The sequence below is a fragment of the Orycteropus afer genome, unplaced genomic scaffold (genome assembly GCF_000298275.1).
Source record: "Orycteropus afer afer isolate SDZICR_OR568_19922 unplaced genomic scaffold, OryAfe1.0 scaffold00017, whole genome shotgun sequence".
NCBI lineage: Eukaryota > Metazoa > Chordata > Mammalia > Tubulidentata > Orycteropodidae > Orycteropus > Orycteropus afer.
Window position 1 is genome coordinate 11,112,220 of NW_006921604.1, and position 12,419 is coordinate 11,124,638.

Sequence of the window (12,419 nt, forward strand, 5' to 3'; positions counted from 1 at the left end):
GAGTTCCCCTTTGTCACATGGTGTCACCGTGAGTCAGAACTGACTGACCCAAAGAGGCAACTAGCAACAACATCTATATATCCAAGTACAGTTATAGGTTTTGAGTAGAACAGCACTTTCTATTTCATTTGTCACTGTCCACTAAGCCTCAAAGATTGGAGATGGTACAAAGAGAGACACTTTGTATGAAAACTCTGAATTTACTCATAATTAATCATCTTCTTTCTCCTCCATTACACTTAACTATATGAGCTATAGAGTGTGATGACCCTCAATATCTTTTGGAATAATTCTTTCATTCTCAACACCCAATATGACTTCCTTTCCTGAACCAATGCAGTAGCCAACAGGTAAAAATAAAATAAAATTCACTAAGTAACAGAAGGAGCTCTGGTAGCGTAATGCCTAAGGCACTTGACTGCTAACCAGAAGGCTGGTGGTTCAAATCTACCAGCCACTCCTCAGAAGGAAGGTTGGGCAGTCTACTTCTGTAGTGATACCCCTTCAGAAACCCAAGGAGGGGTCGCTATGAGTCGGGTCTGACTTGACGGCAAACAACAACAACAAGAAGTAATAAAAGAAACACATAATATCTCTTTTTTTTTTTTTCTCTGTAGGTTGTCCTATTCTTTCTGGTTCACTGCCCACTGGATATCTGGCCTCACACTGAATTCTGGGTTGATCCTTGAGATTCATTCAGTTCAGGGGTAGTTGATATGCTTATATTCTTTCAAAAATAATCCACAGATGTACCTAAAAGGAGAACAGTACTGCTCATTCTGAGGCCGTGCCAACCCTGTCTAACACTGGGGTAATTCCCCTGTTGCCTGTCGTCCAGCAGGTCAGACCAGCACACTGAGCAATGAAGTGGAAGTGAAGAGATTGATCGGAACAAGTCGGGGGAGACATGAACAAGATAGCAATCTGCTTTGGGAGAAAAAGCCTCAGCCCAAAGGATCATTTTCAATCTGATCAGCAGAGGTTACTAAGCACCACTCCACTCCAAACCAGCCACCCTAGCAAAACTTAGGTCTGTGATTGCACTGGTCAGAAAGGAGGGAGAAAGGAAGGTGGGAAAAACAAGCTGTGGCCATGGGGAACAGAGGAGGATGGTGGGACTAAGGCAAATGGCAAGAATTGGCTATTTTCTTTAATAATATGGCCAGCGGTAGCCACAGGAGACTGCGAAATCACCTCTGAAAAGCAAGTAACTGATGAGCTATGGAGTAGCTTAATTTACTATCCACCAACAACAGTCATGTGTCATGGGCATTTCAGAGAGTCCTTGTTCTGCCTCTAAAAGCATACGAAACATCTAAGCCACTACAGACAAATGTACTTCCTAATAACAACAGCAGCAGCCACCATACTGATGTCAAGAACATGCTAGGAATGCCTTAAATATTCCCTTTAAAGGCATTAATCTTGGCACCTTAATACATACATACACACATAGAGAGAGACAAATACATGCACATAGATGTATGACTTTTAATAACTCCCTGGGTGGCATAAATGTTTTGTGCTCAACTACTAACCTCAACGTTGGTTGTTCAAACCCACCCACCAGCACCCTGGAAGAAAAGCCTGGCAATCTGCTTCTGTAAAGATTACATCCAAGAAAACCCTATGGAGCACTCCTACTTGGTAACACATAAGGTCACCATGAGTAGAAATCAACTCAACAGCAATGGGTTTGGTTTTTTATGACTTTTAGTCTACCCTACAACACTACAACGTTGGTATTATTGGTGAAAATCTATAAAATCTTTATTTTGTAGAAAAAGCAACTAAAGATCTGAAAGGTTAACTAATTTGCTTGCAGTTACATATCTTATAAAAATTTCATGGCAGAGCCAGAGTTAAAATCTATGTACTTCAACTCCAAGGCCCTTTTGTTTTCTTCATTGTACCACACTGCTTCAAATTACTCACTTCCCAGCAAGGGCACAGTTGAGAAAATAGCCAGGGTTGACTTAAAGCAAGTCCCACTGGGAGGATGTAAGGGCAATAGCATCACTAGGACTGATGTCACCTCATGCAATAATTCATGGAGTCTCACACACCTCATGGACATAACAGACCATACAGAATTCCTACAAAGGTTTATTATCAATTTTAATGATAGAATAACATGTGATAAATTTAGTTCCAAATTGCTTAAATGTAGTATTTCTTAGATTATATGAATACCAACAACATAATTAAGGAGCTCTGGTGGCACAGTGCCTAAGGCTTTTGCCAGCTAACCAGAAGGTTGGCAGTTCAAACCCACCAGCTGCTCTGCAGAAGGAAGATGGGGCAATCTACTTCCATAAAGATTTACTACCTCAGAAACCCAATGGAAATCCGATTATGAGTGAGAATTGACTCAATGGGAGTGAAAACAACAAAATTATTTTACAAAATCTGTCTACGTTGAATTATAATATTTTTTTTAATATATGGGTTTTTTTTAATTGTGCTTGGGGTACAAATTTACAAAGTAGATTTGTCTTACATTCAACAGTTCACATACATTTGATTTCATGGCCCAAATTACCATCTCCAACCATAAAAAGCTCTCCTCCCCTCTCCTTCCTCTGACTACCTCCTTCCTGTGCCCTTATCTATGCCTTCCTGTCTGTCCAGCTTTCCCTCTGTGTGAATGCTGCCCCTCTGATGTGTCATGGCTGGTTGATCTAAGAGGTATAGCTCCTTCAAGTATTGCCCTGGGTTAAGTGTTCTGCATGTAAGTCTTTCTACTGGTGGGCTAAGATCCAATCCCTGGAAGTGAGTCTATTGCTAGGCCCAAAGGGTAACAAGGGGCCATAATCTCGGGGGTTCCACCAGTCTCTATCCAACCAGTAATTCTGGTCATTTTTGTGTTTTTGAATTTTGTTCCACATTTTTCCTCCTACTCTATCCAGGATCTCCAGTTTTGATTCCTTTCTGAGTGGTTGGCATTGGTAGCCAGACGCCATCTAGCTCTTCTGGTCTCAGGGTCATGAAGGCTGAGGTCCTCAAGGTCCATCTTATCCTTGGACTAATTGTTTCCAGGTGCCTTTGATTTTCTTCACTCTTCTTTGCTTCAGATGAGAGGAGACCAATAGTTGCATCTTAGATGGCCACTCAAAAGCTTTTAAGACCCCAATGGCTACACACCAAAGTAGGATGTAGAACAAGACTTTTATGTACCATGTTGTGCCAATTGAGCATGATGTCCCCTGAGGGACATCATGAGCTGCAGGCCCGGTGATTCTCTCTCTCAAGGTGTTTGGTTGTCTCTTAGAAGCTACTCCAACCCTGTCTTCTGTTGCTTCTGTAATGTACGTGACTAATTTTGTAGCACAAGTGCACATGTAAGATTATCTTCAGCCAAGTCAATCCTTGGTCTAGGGTATATTCCTGTTCACCTACCCCCACCTGATCTTCTCACCTGTCTATGCATTTACCTATAGCCTAGTGTTTGCTGCCAACATTATTACTGAGTGGAAGATTTTTTTTATTTTTATTTTTCTTGAATTGCTACTTCATTCTCAACAAAGTTATTGATACAGGTTCACAAACACTAATTATGACAATATTACAGTACAACACCAGAAAATTTGACAAAATCAGTAATTTGACAAAATCAGTTACAAAAACACCAACAGCACAAAAACAACAGTGCGTGCTTGTAGTACACGTAGACAAGACCACATGATTCGAAGCATCACTGTAATTGGGTAATAATGACAACTATGACAAGAGTCCATTAGAAGGTTCAAAAAGTAAATTAGCATAGTGCTTTAGACTTGTAGATATATTGATACATGTAAAAGCCGGGCTTGTGAAAAATGTTTGTGGGGTTGTTATAACTAACCACAGGCATATTTTTATTAAGAAATAATAAATTTCTGCTGAAACAGTGCACAAAATTTTATAGACAATCATTTTGGTGTCACCCCCTCTGACAGTATCACCCAGTGTGATCCGCACCTCCCGCACCCCCTCAGTGACACCACTAAGTATAGTGCAGTATTAAGTATTCAGGCTTTGAAAATATATATCCTCCTAGGTTTAATGGCCAACTCTACCACTTACTGATCACATGACCTAGGACAAGCAACTCAACCTCCAAAACCAAATCTTTCCTGATCTTCAAAATAAAAATACAAGAATTAATAATACATGTAAGGCTCATAACATAGTGTCAACAATGATTATCATAGTTATATTTATATAATCTAGGAAGGAAGGTTGGGCAATTTTACTTCCGTAGTGATACTGCCTCGGAAACCCAAGGAAGGGTCGCTATGAGTCGGGGCTGACTCCACGGCATACAACAACAACAACATTTACATAACACTACAGAATACTTATGAAGCTCTGGTAGTACAATGGTTAAGGCACGTGCCTGCTAACCAGAAGTTCAGCAGTTCAAACCCACTGGCTCCTCCATGGGAGGAAGATGAGGAAATCTATTTCCATAAAGATTTACAGTCTTGGAAACCCAATGCAGGTTGTTATGAGTCAGAATCGACTCAAAAGCAGTGGGTTTATAGAATACTTAGGTGCCCTCATGATGCAACAGTTAAATGGTTGGCTGCTAACTGAAAAGTTGTTGATCTGAGCTGGTTCTGCAGAAGAAAGATGTGGTGATCTGCTCCTGTAAAAAGGATAGCCAAGAAAACCCTACGAGGTCACTAGAGTCAGAATCTACTTGACGGCACACAACAACAACATACAATACTTACTATAAAGCAGGGCCTGGCTCCAGGCACACACAAAAACATTTAAACCCCACCTCTGGTGGTGTAGTACCTAAGGCATTTGACTACCAGAAGGCTGATGGTTCAAACCCACCAGCCACTCCTCAGAAGGAAGACTAGGCAACCTATTTCTGTAGAGATACTGCCTCAGAAACCCAAGGAGGGATCACTATGAGTTGGATTCAACTCCACGGCAGTGAGTTTGGGCTTTGGTTTGGTTATAAAAAAGCACAACTAAAGTTCAGCAAGTCACTCAGTTCCACAGCCAGTAAGTAGTAAAGCCAGAGCTAGTGAGGGAGTCTGGTACCAGAGCTCACTTCTTAACCACTGTACTACACTGCTTCTCTGTGAATATTCAATCAGTGGCAGCTCTAAGGCAGAGCAAAGAGTAAAAGAGAGGAAAACAACTGCAAGAGTGAGAGACAGCAGGCTAATTTTGAAATTAGGTTCTGACTGGTATCAACCCAAGCTAGGGTTTTGGTCCTCTCACTACTTTAGTCATACCACTAAACTCTTGGTGCTTTTGTTTTCCCATCTACAAAAGTGGGTTTTTATAAGTAAGTTTATAGTTATCTAACAGAGTGGGTTCTAAGGAGTAAAATAATCACATAGTAATGTTCCATTAACACTTGTAATATCAAAATATCAAAACTAGTATTTCCAGATAAATTATTTGTTCATTTTAATTATAACAACCCAGTTCTTTGTGTTTACTCTTTGGTCAAAGTTAAATAAAATATATTAATATATAAAAGTAAGTGATGGAAAAACAGGGCTCCAGTTAGACTCCCACATTTTCTCAGAGCCTGAAATCTTTAATGGAGACCAGTCACCTTCTTTGACAATTATGGAAGAGGGAGGGCAGAAATCCGCCTGAATTTCTTGAGACAACGTAGGGCCTTTATTTTATCACTGAAATCTTGGTAAGTAAAGTTTACCTGTCTAAATTCTTATTGTTGCTGTCAGCTGATGTAGAGTCAGCCTCTGACTCATGGTGACCCCGCGCATAATGGATAAAATGCTTCCTGACCCTGCATGGTCACCATGTTTGGTTGAGGATCAAATCACTGTGATCCATAGGGTTTTCCATGGTTGTTTTTTGGAAGTAGCTCACCAAGCCTTTCTTTAGTCTATCTAAGTTCAAAACCAAAATCAAACTCACTGCCATCAAGTCAAATCCGGCTCATAGTGATCTCTCCCCCTTGGGTTTCTGAGGCAGTATCACTAAGGAAGTAGATTGCCCAACCTTCCTTCCAAGGAGTGGCTGATGGGTTTGAACTGCCAGCCATCTAGTTAGCAGTCAAATGCCTTAGGCACTACGCTACCAGAGCTCTCCTGAAATTTGTTTACATCACAGCAACATGCAAGCCTCCACTGACAGACAGGTGGTGGCTACACAAGGTGCATTAGCCGGAATTTGAACCCGGGTCTCCCACATGGAAGATGTCAATTCTATCACTTATCCACCAATGCCTCATGTCTAAATTCTAAGTGCTCTTGAACAGAATTTCTCAGGGTGAAAAGAAACAAATCCATCGATAAAGGTTCCCCCTACTATCCAAAATTACAGCATCCCTATGAAATCTTTCATAACCCAAAATGGAGTAAAGTGAAGAAGCAGTTGCCATTAATTTATATGGAAAAAAAACTATGAGCATTCCCAGACCCCAAAAATAACCTACCAAATTATACCAAATAACACATAAAACCTAAAATAATACTAATATATAGTATTCAGACACAGTTCAGAGCTGTGGTGGCGGCTTGATGCTGAAAGGCATGGAAAAGCATGGAAAGGCATGAAAGGCATGGAGTCCTGAGGAAGAAGCATGGCAACACCACTCTCACTGCTCACGGTGTGAGCTGCCTTTTTAATGGCTCGCTGCAGAACAAATGCTGAACGCTAGTTTCACTTTTCACCTTTTTCTGTAAAAGCAAGTATCATCTTCGGATTTCTTTCTGTTAGTGAACCCAGGTACTAATGTAGGTCTTTCATCAAAGTGAAGCAGCATAAAGTGAACTTCTGAAGAGTAGGGGATATGTACTCCTTTTTTTTTTTTTTTTTTTAGTTTTTATTGTGATTTGGGTGACAGTTTACAGAGCAAATTCATTTTCCATACAACAGTTCATACACGTTTTGTTTCGTGACATTGACTGCAATTGTTTCATATGCCATTGACTGCAATTCCCCACCATGTAACAGTTCTCTTCCCACATCCTCCCTGTAGTTACCTGTTCCCTGTGCTCTCCCCTCCCACACACTCCTGCCCCCTTAGTTGTCTCCCTATGCAAACAATGCCCTTCTGTTCTCCCACGATTGATCGCTCAAGGAGTGTATCTACCTGATGTAAATATTCAGCCCATATGTCTGTCTATTATTTGGCTGGAAGCCACAGGAGTGAGTTCAGTTCCAGACCCAAAGGGTAGCTAGGGGCCATAGTACTGGGGGTCTCACCAGGCTCTATAAGACCAGAAAATCTGTCCTGTTTGTTCCCCACCGCCATGATTTTGAGTTTTGTTCCACATTGTTCTCCCACTCTATCCAGAATCTCCTACACCGATCCCCCTCCGAGTTGTTGACACTGGGAGCTGGGCACCATCTAGTTCTTCTGGTCTCAGGGTCATACAGGCTGAGGATTGCATGGTCTACCAGTTCCCTGCACTAACTGTTTCCATTCATCTGTGGTTTTCTTCATTCTTCTTTGTTCTAGATGAAGAGAGACTCATCATTGTATCTAGATGGCTGCTTGCAAGCTTTTAAGAACCCAGTTGTTACTCATCAAACTAGAATATAGAACCAGGTTTTTGTGTAGTATGTTATGCCACTTGAGCTTGATGTCCCCTGTGACTATGGTCCTGAGCCCATAGGTTCAACTACTCGCTCCCTCAAGGTAGCTGGCTGTGGGCAAGAAGCCTCCACAACTTTGTCCTTTGTCAGCTCTACTATACACCTGGAAATTCCTACAGCACATACAAATACACCTGTAGAAACACTGTCTACCAACACTACACATGGTCATGGCCACAGTCCTCCCTGCTTGGACATATCTGATCATTCAGCCTGTCTAAATGACAGAAACAAAATATCATGACATAATTAATGTAATTTTGAGTAGGGTTTTAAAAATATAGATCTATGTTTTTCATTACAGTAGCCACTAGCCATATGTGGCTATTTTAATTTGAACAAATTAAAATTTAATTACAAGCAGTTCCAATGTTAAGAACGAGATCCATTCCTAAGTGTGTCTATAAGTCAAGTCTGTAGATTAGCCAGAACAGATGCCTGTGGGTCTCATTTAGCCTTTCATCACAAGAAAAAGCAGCACCAGTGACACAGCAGGTAAGACATGTGGCTGCTAACCAGAAGATCAGCATTCAAACCCACCAGCTGCTCTACAGGAGGAAGATGAGGCACTCTACTGCTATAAAGATTTACAGTCTTAGAAACACAATGGAGGTCACTATGAGTTGGAATAGACTTGATGGCACTTACATGTGTTAACACAAGACTCCAAGTCTTTTCAATGATTTAAAACCTGCACCTGTAGCAAGTGAAAGGTTGATTAAGATGAAGAATTTGCTGGGAGTAAGAGTTGGTTCGATTCAAAGTGAGGGCAAATTTATATAACAGTAAAGGGGGTAAGTCCAAGTTGTCTGTAAATCAGAGGTTCATAATCCAGGGACTTACTGTAAATTAAAAACTCAGGTCCTCAGTCATGCTAGCCACATTTCAAGTGCTCAATAGTTATATGTAAGTAGTGGCAACTGTATTGGATAGCACAGATATATAGACCAGTTCCATCATTGCAGAATGTTTCATTGGGCAGCACTGTTGCAGATGCATTGTTGACAAGTAAGTTTTCCCTTAAAATGTGCTCAGTGTTGGCGTAACATACTACACAAAAACATTGTTCTAAATCCTACTTTGGTGAGTAGTGACTGAAGTCTTAAAAGCTCGCAAGTGGCCACCTAAGATCCAACAACTGGTCTCTCCTCATCTAGAGCAAAGAAGAATGAAGAAAACCAAAAACACAAGGTAACAATTAGTGTCCAAGGGACTAGTGGGCCATGCAAACTTCAGCCTACCTGACCCTGAGACCAGAAAAACTAGATGGTTCCCGGCTACCACTGTTAACCATTCAGAAAGGGATTAAAATAGTAGATCCTGGATAGAGTGAGAGAATAATGTGGAACAAAACTCAAAAATATAAAAAAGACCAGGCTTACTAGTCTGATCTCACTGCTGTCAAGTCGGATCCGACTCAGAGCGACCCCCTCCTTGGATTTCCGAGGCGGTATCATTACGGAAGTAGATTGCCCAATCTTCCTTCCGAGGAGTGGCTGGTGGGTTTGAACCACCAGCCTTCTGCTTAGCAGTCAAATGCCTTCGGCTCTACACCACCCCTGGAAACTATGACTCCTACCCACCCTTTGGGCCTGGGTTTGAACTCACTCCCATGGCTTTCAACAAAACAACAGACAGGCCTGTAACATGAGCATTTACATCAGGTAAGTAAACTTCTTAGAACAATCAACCATCGGACGTCAGAAGGGGAGGATGTGCACAGGGAGATAGCTCAGACGGCAAGAATGCATAGGAAAGAAGGACACAGGGAAAAGGTAACCACAGGGAGAAGTCAGAAGAGAGCTGTTACATTATAGGGATTACAATCAATGTCATGAAACAAAATGTGTATGAACTGTTGTACAGAAAATGAATTTGGTCTGTGAACTTTCACCCAAATCACAATTTAAAAAATAAGTAATGTGCTCAATGTACTGTATTTAATACATCAACTTCTTATAATATTTGTTACTACTGTATTAATTTGAATAAAGACACCAGCATCCAGTCTCCATCTGTGTGATCTCAAATTTCATCATTTAGACAATCCTTTGTTCTTTGGCTCTTTCACAGTACTGACTGCAGAGGAATATAATCACTGATTTACTTCTTTTGTCTGCCAACAAGACTATAAGCTCCAGAACGTAGTAGGTGCCATTTTTCCTTAAAATCTCCAAGTGTTACTGAACATCTGCTACGTGCCATTTAACAGAAGCACAACACACACTGCCTTTACAAACCATTCTTTACTTCTAGAATAAACCCTGAACATTCTAAACATACACACACACACAACTTGAAAATTAAATATTACCCCAAAAACACCCACAGTATATGTATATCCTTTTTTTTTTAAATCCAGTAAAAGTGATTAAAATCTTGAGTTTCTTAAAAAATAAACATAAAGCTCTGTGCCAAGGTTTATCAGTGCAATAATGCTTAAGTTCTTTATTCAATCATTAGTGCACTGATGAAATTCTCTGTAAGAGGGGAAACATGTCTTTTGTGACAAATTAAGCCACAAAGCTGTTTTCTCTGTCCTCTGGTTTCTGGCTTATATTAACTAACACCATAAAGACAGCCTTTGAGATAATATTTATTTGCAGAAACAAACATCGATTCAAAGCACTTAGAAGCCCATGTGTGCACTGAAGAGAACGCTCAAGGGAATCCTAATATTTTATAAGGTCGTATATATTATTACCATTGTACCTGCATATCTCCATATTCAACCCACTCTCAGTATTTCATGTCGAGCTGTCTCCCAACCAAAGCCATTCTGGTGGCACACCTGCATATTACCCACAGTCATCACACCAGTAAATATTGTGTTTTACCCTTTGTCAGAACTGTCTGAGACAACATAAACATGACATATTTTAAGAAGAAATGCATCTCTGTTGTTTACAATTTAACAAAGATAAGGCCATGACAAATACCACCAGCTATAAATAAAGACATCTACCATTGTACTGCACTTATTCATCTCCGGGTTGAACAAATGTTAATTACAGAGAATTTGAAAATGGGGCTTGTTAATGTCATTTTTAATTTAGCATTTTACAGTGTAAATGTTTTCCATTGTGTTAATTTACACCTGTTATCACAAGCTTCATTATTAGTTTAGAGTGGAGCAGCTCTCTGTGACTCTGAAATTTACTTAAAATGGCAGAAACAATTACTAATTAGAAGGGCATGTTTACTTTAATTATATTTATTTCCTACTCTAGTTTTATATGTAATGTACTATGGAAGAAGTGTATGATTTAATTAGTCAGACCCATTTATCTCGAGCAATTTCTCAAATGAGTATTGCTTTAAAAATAAAACAGATTCTTTCAGTGTTTCATGAATTCCTTAGATGATATTCCCACACAGAAACACATGCAGAGAGAGATCGTTCACATATGAGCTCAGAGCGCTTACTCATTTCTCTTTCAAATACTCCAATAATTACCTATAACAAGAATTCAATTCTAAGGATTTTTAACACAAAGTTTGAGACATGGTATACAAAACGTAGGAATTAACCTCAAAAAAAAAACTCTATTCAAACCTAACAATAGGTTTTTATTTATTAATATTCACCCTTAAACTTGTAAATTCAACATAAAAAATGTCTTTTAAAGATATAAAAACTGATTCCTTAATTCTTTTTAAATAAAAAGTTCATGCCTTTATTATCTTCACAGTCATTTATCTGATACCCAAAATACAACTGACTTTTTAAATTTTCTTTTCTAATACTGGGGCACACTAACTACCAATGCAATAATGGATTCAGGCAAAGATCATGAATAGATGTTAAAACTGCTAAGAAGGACTGTTACAGAATGGGATATTCACCTTGCTTCAAAAGATCAGCCCACAGGTTATTTATTAATCACAAAAGGAATAGACTACCTTTCCCATGGAGAAATCTGGTGAATATTTCCTTAACCAGCTGAGCAAACCTGATATCACTACTAATGGGACAGACTGATGTGTGCTTCCAGATGGCTTGCAGTGGCAAGTTGATTCTGTCCCTATGTATATTTTAGAATCTGGTAAGTGGAAACAATTGGACAGATAGAGAATGCAGAACATTCCACAAAACAATTAGCCTAGACTTTCTAAAACTGTCCAAATTAAATGAGACTAAAGAGATAGGGTGAGGGCAGTGGTGGTTCAGTGGTAGAATTCTAGCCTCCCAAGTGGAAGCCCTGTGCTTGACTCCTGACCAATGCACCATGTGAACAATCACCACTCACCTTTTGGTGGGGGCTTTTGTATTGCTATGATGTTGAACAGGTTTCAGTGGTGTTTTCAGACTAAGACTAGGAAGAAAGGCCTGGCAACCTACTTCCAAAAATCAGCCTCTGAACACCCTATGGATCATATCAGTCCAATCTACAACCAATCGTGGGGACAGCACAGGACCAGACACCGTTGCCTTTGGATGTACATGGGGGCTCCCTGAATCTGGGTCAACTCAATGGCAGCTGACAAAAACAACAAAGATACATGACAACTAAGTTTCATGCACAGTGTTTTATTAGATCCTAGATTCAAAACAAACAAACAAACAAAAGCTACAAGGCACATTATTGAGGTTACTGAAAGAATTTAAATATGCAGTGCTTATTACATAAGATTATTATATCAAGGTTAAATTTTCCCAGTATTTTAATGGTATTAGGTTATGTAAGAAATAAACTAATCCTTAAAAAAAACACCTGAGGAGGCGGGGCAAGATGGCAGACTAGGCAGAAGGATTGCACAGACCCTCTTCAACAAAGAAAAGGGAAACCAATTAACACAGACACAGAAGATAATCTTGGACCCCTGAGCCTTGAAGG